Below are 10,282 nucleotides of genomic sequence, written 5' to 3'. Positions count from 1 at the left end.
ATGCGTACACCCGTGGCGGATGCATGATGATGTATGGCAAAACCAATACAATATTGTAAAATAAAAAATAATAATAATAATAATGAAAAAATAAAAAAAGAGAAAAAAATGATAAGCTACAGTTTGGGAAAACATTTATAACACACATATTTCATTAAAAAAAAACAAAATATATTAAAGGATTCAAAAATCAACAATGAAAAGTCAAAGAACCTCATTAAAATGTTTAAGTGATCTGAACAGACAACTCAATGGAGAAGAAATTACAAATAAATGATCATTAAACATATAAATGTCATGCTTGATAGTTTTAAATTAATTATTTTAAAAATATAACAGCACCAAATGTTGGTGAGGATATGGAGCAACTGGAACTCTCCTGCATAACTGTTGAGAGTTAAAAATGGTGTACCCATTTTGGAGAAGAGTCTATTGGTGTCTTAAAAATTTAAACCTACATCTATCCTATGAGCAAATTTCCCTCTTTTGAGTAACCAAGAGAAACAAAAACTTATATTCACAAAAAGAAAATTTTAAGAATATTTATAGTAGACTTATTCACAGTAGCCAAAAAGAAAACAACTTAAATGTCTATCAAAACAAAAATAATAAAAAATGTGGATTATTCAAACAGTGGGATATTAGGTAGCAAATTTATTTTATTTATATTTGATTATTAATTTATTTTTAATTAAAAAAATTGAAGTATAGTTGATTTACAATGTTGTGTTGATTTCTGGTGTATGACAAAGTGATTCAGTGGTTTGTTTCCAAGGCAAACCATTCAACATTACAGTAGTCCAAGTCTATGCCCCAATCTCAGATGTCAAAGAAGCTGAAGTTGACTGGTTCTATGAAGACCTACAACACCGTCTTGAACTAACAGCCAAAAAGACGTTGGTGTTAGCTCTTCTGTCAGAGGGAAAGACCAGACAGGGAAGGGTCAGAAGCCAGCCATCAGCTTCAGCCTCAGAGTGAGTTGCCAGGATCATTTAGGCTGAACATCTAGAGGGCAGCCCTAGGCCAAACAAATGTGAGGTGATGCTGGACTTTTCTAAACAAGTCCATAAAGCAAGGAGCTTTGTAGAGCGAATTGGACCACTGTTCCCAGAATGCCTGGCTCTATGCCCAGACTCAGCCCTCCACTCAAGCAAATGGGTGTAATTCCATTTTCACAAAACCTTTTCCCCCAAATCTAACACAAGGGCCCCCCTGACACCAGGTGTTAAATTGGATGAAGTGAAGGGTTCCACAGCCCCTAGTCAGATCTCTGCAAAGAAAGCCACGTTATTGGCAGATAGTGAAAACAAAGATAGCCTATAAAATCTGAACATGTTTTTGTCACATTTCCTATTGAAAGGCAATTGTGCAGTCTCCAAATATTAAGATCCAAGATTCTGTACAGCTTCAATTAAGAGCTGAGTCACTTGTTCCATTGCTCACATGTTCTAAATGGCAAAGCTCCACTGAGAATAACAAAATTGTATTTTATCCATGGGTAGCAGAGTCAATAGTTATCAAAAAGTTTTGGGCACCTATTCTATGTCAGGTATCTATGATGCAATGTATGTGAATGATCACACCTAATGTTTGTAGCGAACCAATAATGAGGCAGAAACTATGCAATTACCATTTTATAGATGTGAAAACTGAGGCTAAGAAAGGTTAAGTAATAGATTCAATGTAATCAAGGTAAGAAATAGCCAAGCCATATTAAAACCCAAGTGGCTTTACCCCATTAGTCTTCTGTTCCTTCAACAAATTTATCTGTTGAATAAATGTGTATTAGACACCTGTTATATTTCAAATTACTTTAGGCGCTGGAAATATAACAATAACTCAGACAAATCCCCTACCCTCATGGTGTTCACAAACCAGTGCAGAAGACAGAAAATTAATGAATAAAAATATTTCTAATATAAGAAACAATGTTAATGGATCAAAGTGCTAATGTGTTTTGGGTACAGCTTAGCTTAGATAGAATAGTCTCATAAAGCCTAATTTCAGAGGCATCTTTGTGACGAGACCAGATCAAGGTGGGTGGGTAGCCAGACATCTGCACATTTGCAAGGATGAAATGCTTACAGTGAAGGCTTGTCACATGAAAGAAATAGGAAGAAGGCAAATGGGACTAAAGAAGTAAGCTAAGAGAGGACTGGTGGGAAATGTAGAGAAAAAGGTTCACAAGGGCATATTTTGTAGAGCCCTGTGGCACATTTTACTCTGAGATTGATCAGGAACCTTGGAAGGTTTTGAGCTTGGGAGGGGATGGTCAGCCTGCTGTGAGGAGAACAGATTTCGGAGAGGGCTCAGTGAGAAAGAGAGGAGGGACAGCGGTCAGCAGACCCCTGAAAGAGCTCAAATTAGAATGTGATGGTAAGAGAGGTGATGAGAAGTCATCGAATTCAGGATAGGCTTTAGAGATGGAGCCCAGGGACTTGCTCAAAGGTTGCATTTTGATGTGAGTCAAGAACGACAGTGATGTTTTCTATTATAGTGTACCCGCTCCATGAACTCACCAAAAGGGCATGAATGGGCTTATTTCCACCTTTCAGGAAATGGGAATGAGAGTCAAGAGACAGACCCTCCCTAGAGATGTGCAAACTGTCTCTAGAAAAGCCAGTAAATTAATAGCATTCCTAGCAGTTGTGTCTTTGCATGGCGACAGGAAAACTGAAGGTTTTGATAGTGCAAGAAAAGCTACACCATGTGTCAGAAGAACTAGGCTCCAGTTCTGACTCAACCACTTAAGGAGGGTGTGACCCCAGCCAGATGCCTGAGCCCTCTGATTTCATTTACTTTAACTATGATGTGGGCATAAAACTACTGTCCTAAATACTCATGAGGTCTTTATGAAGAACAAATGAAATAAAGTAGATGAAAGTATCCTAAAAACTCTGTGGAATACTGAAGTACATAAAAATTCTTCCTTTCCAGATTTAGCAGGTCTCTGTATTGTTGGTAGTAAAGTTAACTTTTTTCCATATACAATGTTTCTGAAATTGAGACTTGTCTGAGAGCTGGAAGACTGGCCTTTCAGCTACAGAAAGGAACCCTCCATACTAATGTTTTTTCATGCACATGTAACTTTATCTTCATTTCCAAGCCAGGTCAATTGCTCTGTGCTCTTGGTAGCATGCAGCTATTCTGCTTATATGAAAAATATGGTTAGAAAATTAAAAATAAATAATAGAAATTGTTGTGAAAAAGAAGATAGAATAAATTAAATTTAAAATGTTTGAGCTTTAAAAGCAAAGTCAGAAGTTTTAGATCAATTTGAGGAATTACAGCCTCCACAGTAAAACAAAACAAAACATTGGGGCTAGAAAATTTCACAGTGAGAACACATTAACCAGTTCAGGGGAATGCCCACACAAGCAGGAATCTGTTTCCTGAGAATGAAGCCAAACTAAGAACCTAAGCCCATTAAGATATCAGATATGACCCTTTCCACTTCACAAGTAACTGACACTCATAGCAAGTCCCAGGAAATCCACACCAGCACATAAGCAAAGTCAAGTCGAGTGACTTCCTTCTCCATAATTCTCAGTGGTGTACACTTCATCTTAGAACTGCACTATATAAACAGTTGTCTACAAATTTGGAGTTTGTTAGTTTAGTTATCTTAAAATTTAAAGGACTGGACATAACCATCTTGGTCCCTGCACTTTTAGACTTACTGTTTGTATCTGAAAAATTGTGTGAAGAAGTTAACTGGCAGGGAAAAATAGGAGTGATTTTACTAGCTGCTATTGAAACAAACAAAAAAGGACCAAAGAAAAAGAGTCTCTTATTTAGAAAACCCAATATACAAACAATCTTTCTATGCTTCCTACTTCTGTGTGTGCTGCTCAGTTCTTCTCATCTCCTACACTACCCTGCTAGTTCTCGCCTCCTCACCACCTTCCTGCTCAGGTCACTGCCATTAAATTGAACCATGCATTTTCCAGGCTAAAACACACACACACACACACATACACACACACACACACACACACAATATAGGTGTCGCTGTATCAAGAAGTGAGGGAAGGAGCTTTGGATTGTCAAATGTTTTGGTTTCAGGAAGGAAAGAAAAAGATGAGCAGCTTACTCTAAGGACAAAGACCCACAGGTAAGAGTGCAGCAGAGAATGCGAACAGCCACGCTTGTCATATGTTCCTCCACATTTCCGACTCTCCTGCAGTTAGATTGGACAAGGTAAGGGAGAGTGGCCAGGCAAAATGAGCAGAGAATCTGTATGTCATGTGTCTTGTCTACCTCTGGAACAGCTAGCTCAGTCTGGAACTGAAGGACTGACCTGACGGAGCCACCCTATTCACCTCTTGGAGAAGAGCTGCCCAACTTCCTCAGGACTTTGTGTGAACAGAAATAAACTTTTATCATGTAACTCCATCAAGATTTGGGACCTCTTTGTTTCAGTCGGTACTGTTAATTACTCCTAAACACAAGGCTTTTAATGACAAATTTTATGGTGTCTTGAGGTGTCAGAGCCAGAACCAATAGCTGAAGCACATGAATCTATACCACAAACACAAATAAAAAGCCAAGGTGTACAGTCAGAATGGCTGCGATCCAAAAGTCTACAAGTAATAAATGCTGGAGAGGGTGTGGAGAAAAGGGAACCCTCTTACACTGTTGGTGGGAATGCAAACTAGTACAGCCACTATGGAGAACAGTGTGGAGATTCCTTAAAAAACTGGAAATAGAACTGCCTTATGATCCAGCAATCCCACTGCTGGGCATACACACTGAGGAAACCAGAAGGGAAAGAGACACGAGTACCCCAATGTTCATCGCAGCACTGTTTATAATAGCCAGGACATGGAAGCAACCTAGATGTCCATCAGCAGATGAATGGATAAGAAAGCTGTGGTACATATACACAATGGAATATTACTCAGCCATTAAAAAGAATACATTTGAATCAGTTCTAATGAGGTGGATGAAACTGGAGCCTATTATACAGAGTGAAGTAAGCCAGAAAGAAAAACACCAACACAGTATACTAACGCATATATATGGAATTTAGAAAGATGGTAACAATAACCCTGCGTACGAGACAGCAAAAGAGACACTGATGTATAGAACAGTCTTATGGACTCTGTGAGAGAGGGAGAGGGTGGGAAGATTTGGGAGAATGGCATTGAAACATGTAAAATATCATGTATGAAACGAGTTGCCAGTCCAGGTTCGATGCACGATACTGGATGCTTGGGGCTGGTGCACTGGGATGACCCAGAGGGATGGAATGGGGAGGGAGGAGGGAGGAGGGTTCAGGATGGGGAACACATGTATACCTGTGGTGGATTCATTTTGATATTTGGCAAAACTAATACAACTATGTAAAGTTTAAAAATAAAATAAAATTAAAAAAAAAAAAAAGCCAAGGTATAATACACAGATTGAGTTACATGGTAGGAATTACAAGTTAGCCAGCTTCTATGATGCTTTCCATGGCCCCACAAATCAAGAACTCCTTCAACTGCTGTAAATGTATCATTTCATCTGAATTTATATATTTTGGTCAACAAGAGTCTTGGAAAAAAAAAAAAAAAAAACACTTGCAGGGAAATCATTAGTTTTTCATGCCTCAGTGTGATTGAGCTGGTTCTGATTGATTTGTTCTTAGCACCCATCTGAAAGTAAATATACTGAGAAAAATGGAAACAGGGAATGAAGGAAATACATCGTTCAAAACAGCATGGAAACGGTGGATGAGGTGACTCAATACAAGTGTCTTAGGGCAGGTTAAGGGTGTTCTAGGACTGCCAGGTATTACTGAGTGGAGGGAAGGATAGCAGAGAGGATTTGTAGAAGGAAGGTCAGGGTAAATCTCACAGGTTTCAAATTTTTGCTTAGGGCCATCCTTAGGAAATGGGAAAAGCCATTCTTCTTCTTGACATTATAAATGACATTCTTGACATTCTAAATGTCAACCTTCCTTATTCCTATTCCCAGGTGGTCGAACAATGCATGTTGCAGTTCATGCCCATAGCATGAATTAACTAAAATTCCATGGATTGACCTGACACCATTATCCCTAATCAACACACTGTTTCTATGACAGTTGTTTTCCAAATTTCAAACAAATGGTTCTGGAATATAACCTGTTTGTAAAATCTGAGATTGTTCATGCATGATATCAATCCATATACTTCCTTACCACCATCACGACTAAATGATCTGCCTTCATTGCAAATCTCTTTGGATGTCCTTTTGAAAGTTTATCATTTTCTTCCTTCTTTGGGTTGTCCTTAGAATGTTTTTTAACCTGATTTCATGATTGCGCTTTAAAACTTAAGTTCTAGAAAGAGGCATGATAGAAGAAATGGCCTGTGCCATGAGTCAGAAAGTTACAGAGGTTAGCAAAGAAATCAAATAGTAATACCTAGCAGATACCTAATGGGGAGGAAAAGCTAATCCTTGACAAGAGGAACAGTCATCAGGCAGAATCTAGTGTGAAAATTCTTTGGGAACGTTCCAGGAGAAGTCAAGAAATTGTCACACCCTGAGGCGGCATACAGATGACTGGGACTTGAGAAGCAAGAGGACTGCACATGAAAACACCTGGGAAACACTTTATCTTCTGTGGCTGCTCCACCAGAATCACCAGGAAGAACTGCTTTCTGTGACTAAAGTCAAATTCAGACAAAAATAAAACGGAATGTTGCAGGAGATGGCAGGGTTGACACAAGGACCCCCGTTTTCAAAACGTTTAAACCCATCGCACTGCTACATTCATGCTGCAACCACAGGAAGAGCTTCATCTTCTTATGGGCAGGATTACAAGTTTTTAAATGAACAATACACACCTTTGAGAGAGCCCCTAAAACCTACAGCCCATTGTTTTTCTAAGCTCCAGGCTTCTATGAATAAAATCAGGCCTGGCCCTGAACAAAGTCAGAAGATTCTGCTTTTCCAACACATCTTTCTAACGCTGCTGCTGCTGCTGCTGCTGCTGCTAAGTCGCTTCAGTCGTGTCTGACTCTGTGTGACCCCATAGACAGCAGCCCACCAGGCTCCCCCGTGCCTCGGATTCTCCAGGCAAGAACACTGGAGTGGGTTGCCATTTCCTTCTCCAATGCATGCAAGTGAAAAGTGAAAGTGAAATCACTCAGTCGTGTCTGACTCTTAGCGACCCCATGGACTGCAGCCTACCAGGCTCCTCCATCCATGGGATTTTCCAGGCAAGAGTACTGGAGTGGGGTGCCATTGCCTGCTTTTGACCCTGACACAGCACACTAACTACTTCTCTAATTTAACTGTGATATATCATTAAATGTCTCCAGTCATCCAAGGTTTCCACTGAAACAACTGACTATATTTGGGTAAAATTTGCCATATATAGTCTAACATGGACTATGCACTAAAAGAGCCATCCAAAGAAGATTATCAAACCAAGTTTTACAATTGCCCTGTGAGTGAACTTGTGTTCCCGAAACCTGACACTTGACTGAGTTCTTTATTTACCAGTTTCAACTTCTTCCCTGGATTATAGTTTTAAGAACAATTCAGGAAAGACTTCAGGGCTTTCCTTTGTGTCCAAATATCTTCAAAATAAGCCTTCTCTTTCAAGCGTGACACTGATGAGGCAACTATTAATGTCTTTCTGTACTGCTCTTAGAAATAAAACTTTCACATATCTGGTCTCATTTATTCAGAATGTTAGTTTTTGACAAGTTATTGTGGAAATGAGTTACTCTAATATTTGCATTGATTCAGTTGAAATCCATACATCTTCTGAATGTTATTTCAGTTAAACTAATTAGATAGGCATTAACTGCTTGCAGTATATAAAGAACTGATTTGGGAGAGTGGGTAATATAAAGAAAGTATTAGCTCATCTATGCCCTAAAGTGACAGACTTTATTTTGGGGGGCTCCAAAATCAATGCAGATAGTGACTGCAGCCATGAAATTAAAAGATGCTTGTTCCTTGAAAGAAAAGTTATGACCAACCTAGACAGCATATTAAAAAGCAGAAACATTATTTTGCCGACAAAGGTCCATCTAGTCAAAGCTATGGTTTTTCTAGTCATGTATGGATGTGAGAGTTGGACTATAAAGAAAGCTGAGCGCTAAAGAATTGATGCTTTTGAACTGTGGTGTTGGAGAAGACTCTTGAGAGTCCCTTGGACTGCAAGGAGATCTAACCAGTCCATCCTAAAGGAAATCAGTCCTGAATATTCACTGGAAGGACTGATGCTGAAGCTGAAACTCCAATATTTTGGCCACCTGATGCGAAGAACTGACTCATTAGAAAAGACTCCGATGCTGGGAAAGATTGAAAGCTGGAGAAGGGGACTACAGAGGATGAGATGGTTGGGTAGTGTCACCGACTCAATGCACATGAGTTTGAGTAATCTCTAGGAGTTGGTAATGGACAGGGAGGCCTGGAGTGCTGCAGTCCATGGGGTCGCAAAAAGTCGGACACGACTGAGTGACTGAACTGCACTGATGCCCTAAAGTAATTTATATTTGGGGTGAGCAGACTAAGCAAACAGTTTACCAACACAGAACAGCCTGTGTTGGCCAACACATTCCAAAAAATATCTGTTGAATGAGTGAACAAAGAACAAATAACTGTTTGAATGCACAACCTAAATAACAGGGAGAGCAAACAAGTACCTAAGATCTTGCTATTACAGCCTGAGAAAATCAAGTTATCTGGAATTATGAAAGTGCATTCCCCTTTCAGAGCACCCCCTTTTAAGCCTAAGAAATAACTGGCTATGTCTATATGTAAAGACTTGAAATTGAATGTAGGGAAATCATGTTTCTCCTTCTTTATCCCAGTTCTCCATCCTACATCTATGCCATCTGCTGAACAAGGCCTTTGGAACCTCACTATCCCAGATTACTTTTGGTTCCAGAGAAATCTCTTTGTAGTGCATCAGAAAACTGTGACTATAACTTGATGACTAAATAAAATACTTGAGTCCCCTACTTACTTACAATGGTTCAATTTAGGATTTTTTGACTTTACAATGGTGCAAAACTGATACACATTCAGTAGAAACCATACTCCAAATTTTGACTTTTGATCTTTTCCTGGGCTAATAATATATCTTAGGGAAATAAAACTTGCTACCCTAAAATGTGTATCTGGCATGTCAATTATTTTGAGAAAAAGAGTCAAAGTGCAAAAGACTCATTCCAGTAAAGTTCTCCTGTATGCATCCTCTAATTTCTTCATGTTATTTTGTCATTGAAATGCTTTGCATTATTTCTTTCCCTGAGTGTTTATGATTTTTTTGTTGTTGTACAGGTTTTGAGCCTGATTAACTGTTTCCTTCCAACAAGTTAAGAGGTCTTATTCTCCATTGACTTTCTGATACTTCTTCCAAAATCCATTAGTCCTATTTCTAAATCAGTCATCAAAATCAATGAATAGTCTTTGGAGTCTAACCCAAAGTCTTGGAACCAAGATGTCTACCACCTGCTCTTCGCGACCCCATGGACTGTCGCCTACCAGGCTCCTCCCTCCATGTGATTCTCCAGGCAAGAGTACTGGAGTGGGTTGCCATTTCCTTCTCCAGGGGCTCTTCCTGACCCAGGGATCGAACCCAGGTCTCCTGCATTCCAGGCAGACGCTTTAACCTCTGAGCCACCAGGGAGTGGTGGGTACCACATAATTGGACTGACCATCAAATGTCTGTTGATGAATCACCATGATGATATAATGGAGTGGTGGGTACCACATAATTGGACTGACCATCAAATGTCTGTTGATGAATCACCATGATGATATAATGGTTTCATGGGAAGTTTCTATAGCTCTTCTCTTCTAGATTTTTTCATGTGCTCTGAGATCCTTAAGAAAATCAATTTAACACACTTAACATATTAAGCTCGGAGAAGGCGATGGCACCCCACTCCAGTACTCTTGCCTGGAAAATCCCATGGACGGAGGGCCCTGGTGGGCTGCAGTCCAGGGGGTCGCTAAGAGTCAGACACGACTGAGCAACTTCACTTTCATTTTTTCACTTTCATGCATTGGAGAAGGAAATGGCAACCCACTCCAGTGTTCTTGCCTGGAGAATCCCAGGGGCAGGAGAGCCTGGTGGGCTGACATCTATGGGGTCACAGAGAGTCGGACACGACTGAAGTGACTTAGCAGCAGCAGCAACATATTAAGCTAAGCCTGCCCATATGATTTCAAATTTCCATAAACCAGAAAATAGCTTTTAGACTTTAGAGGTATGCAGATTAAAACTTCACACATTTTGAGCTGTAAAGATTAAGTGGTCACATGACTTCCTGGAGTCTTCAACAAGTGA

At 39.7% G+C, this 10,282-nt stretch overlaps 1 non-coding gene across 1 annotated transcript; it reads right to left on the bottom strand.

The window, feature by feature from the left end:
- Window positions 1-9,546: 9,546 nt before the first annotated feature.
- On the bottom strand, window positions 9,547-9,619 carry TRNAS-GGA (transfer RNA serine (anticodon GGA)). Its single transcript has one exon. It is a non-coding gene; the product is annotated as a tRNA-Ser (tRNA).
- Window positions 9,620-10,282: the final 663 nt, after the last annotated feature.

This window comes from Bubalus kerabau, chromosome 3 (genome assembly GCF_029407905.1).
Source record: "Bubalus kerabau isolate K-KA32 ecotype Philippines breed swamp buffalo chromosome 3, PCC_UOA_SB_1v2, whole genome shotgun sequence".
Taxonomy (NCBI): Eukaryota; Metazoa; Chordata; class Mammalia; order Artiodactyla; family Bovidae; genus Bubalus; species Bubalus kerabau.
The sequence above is the reverse complement of the archived record's forward strand: the minus strand, read 5'-3'. Positions and strand labels throughout refer to the sequence as shown.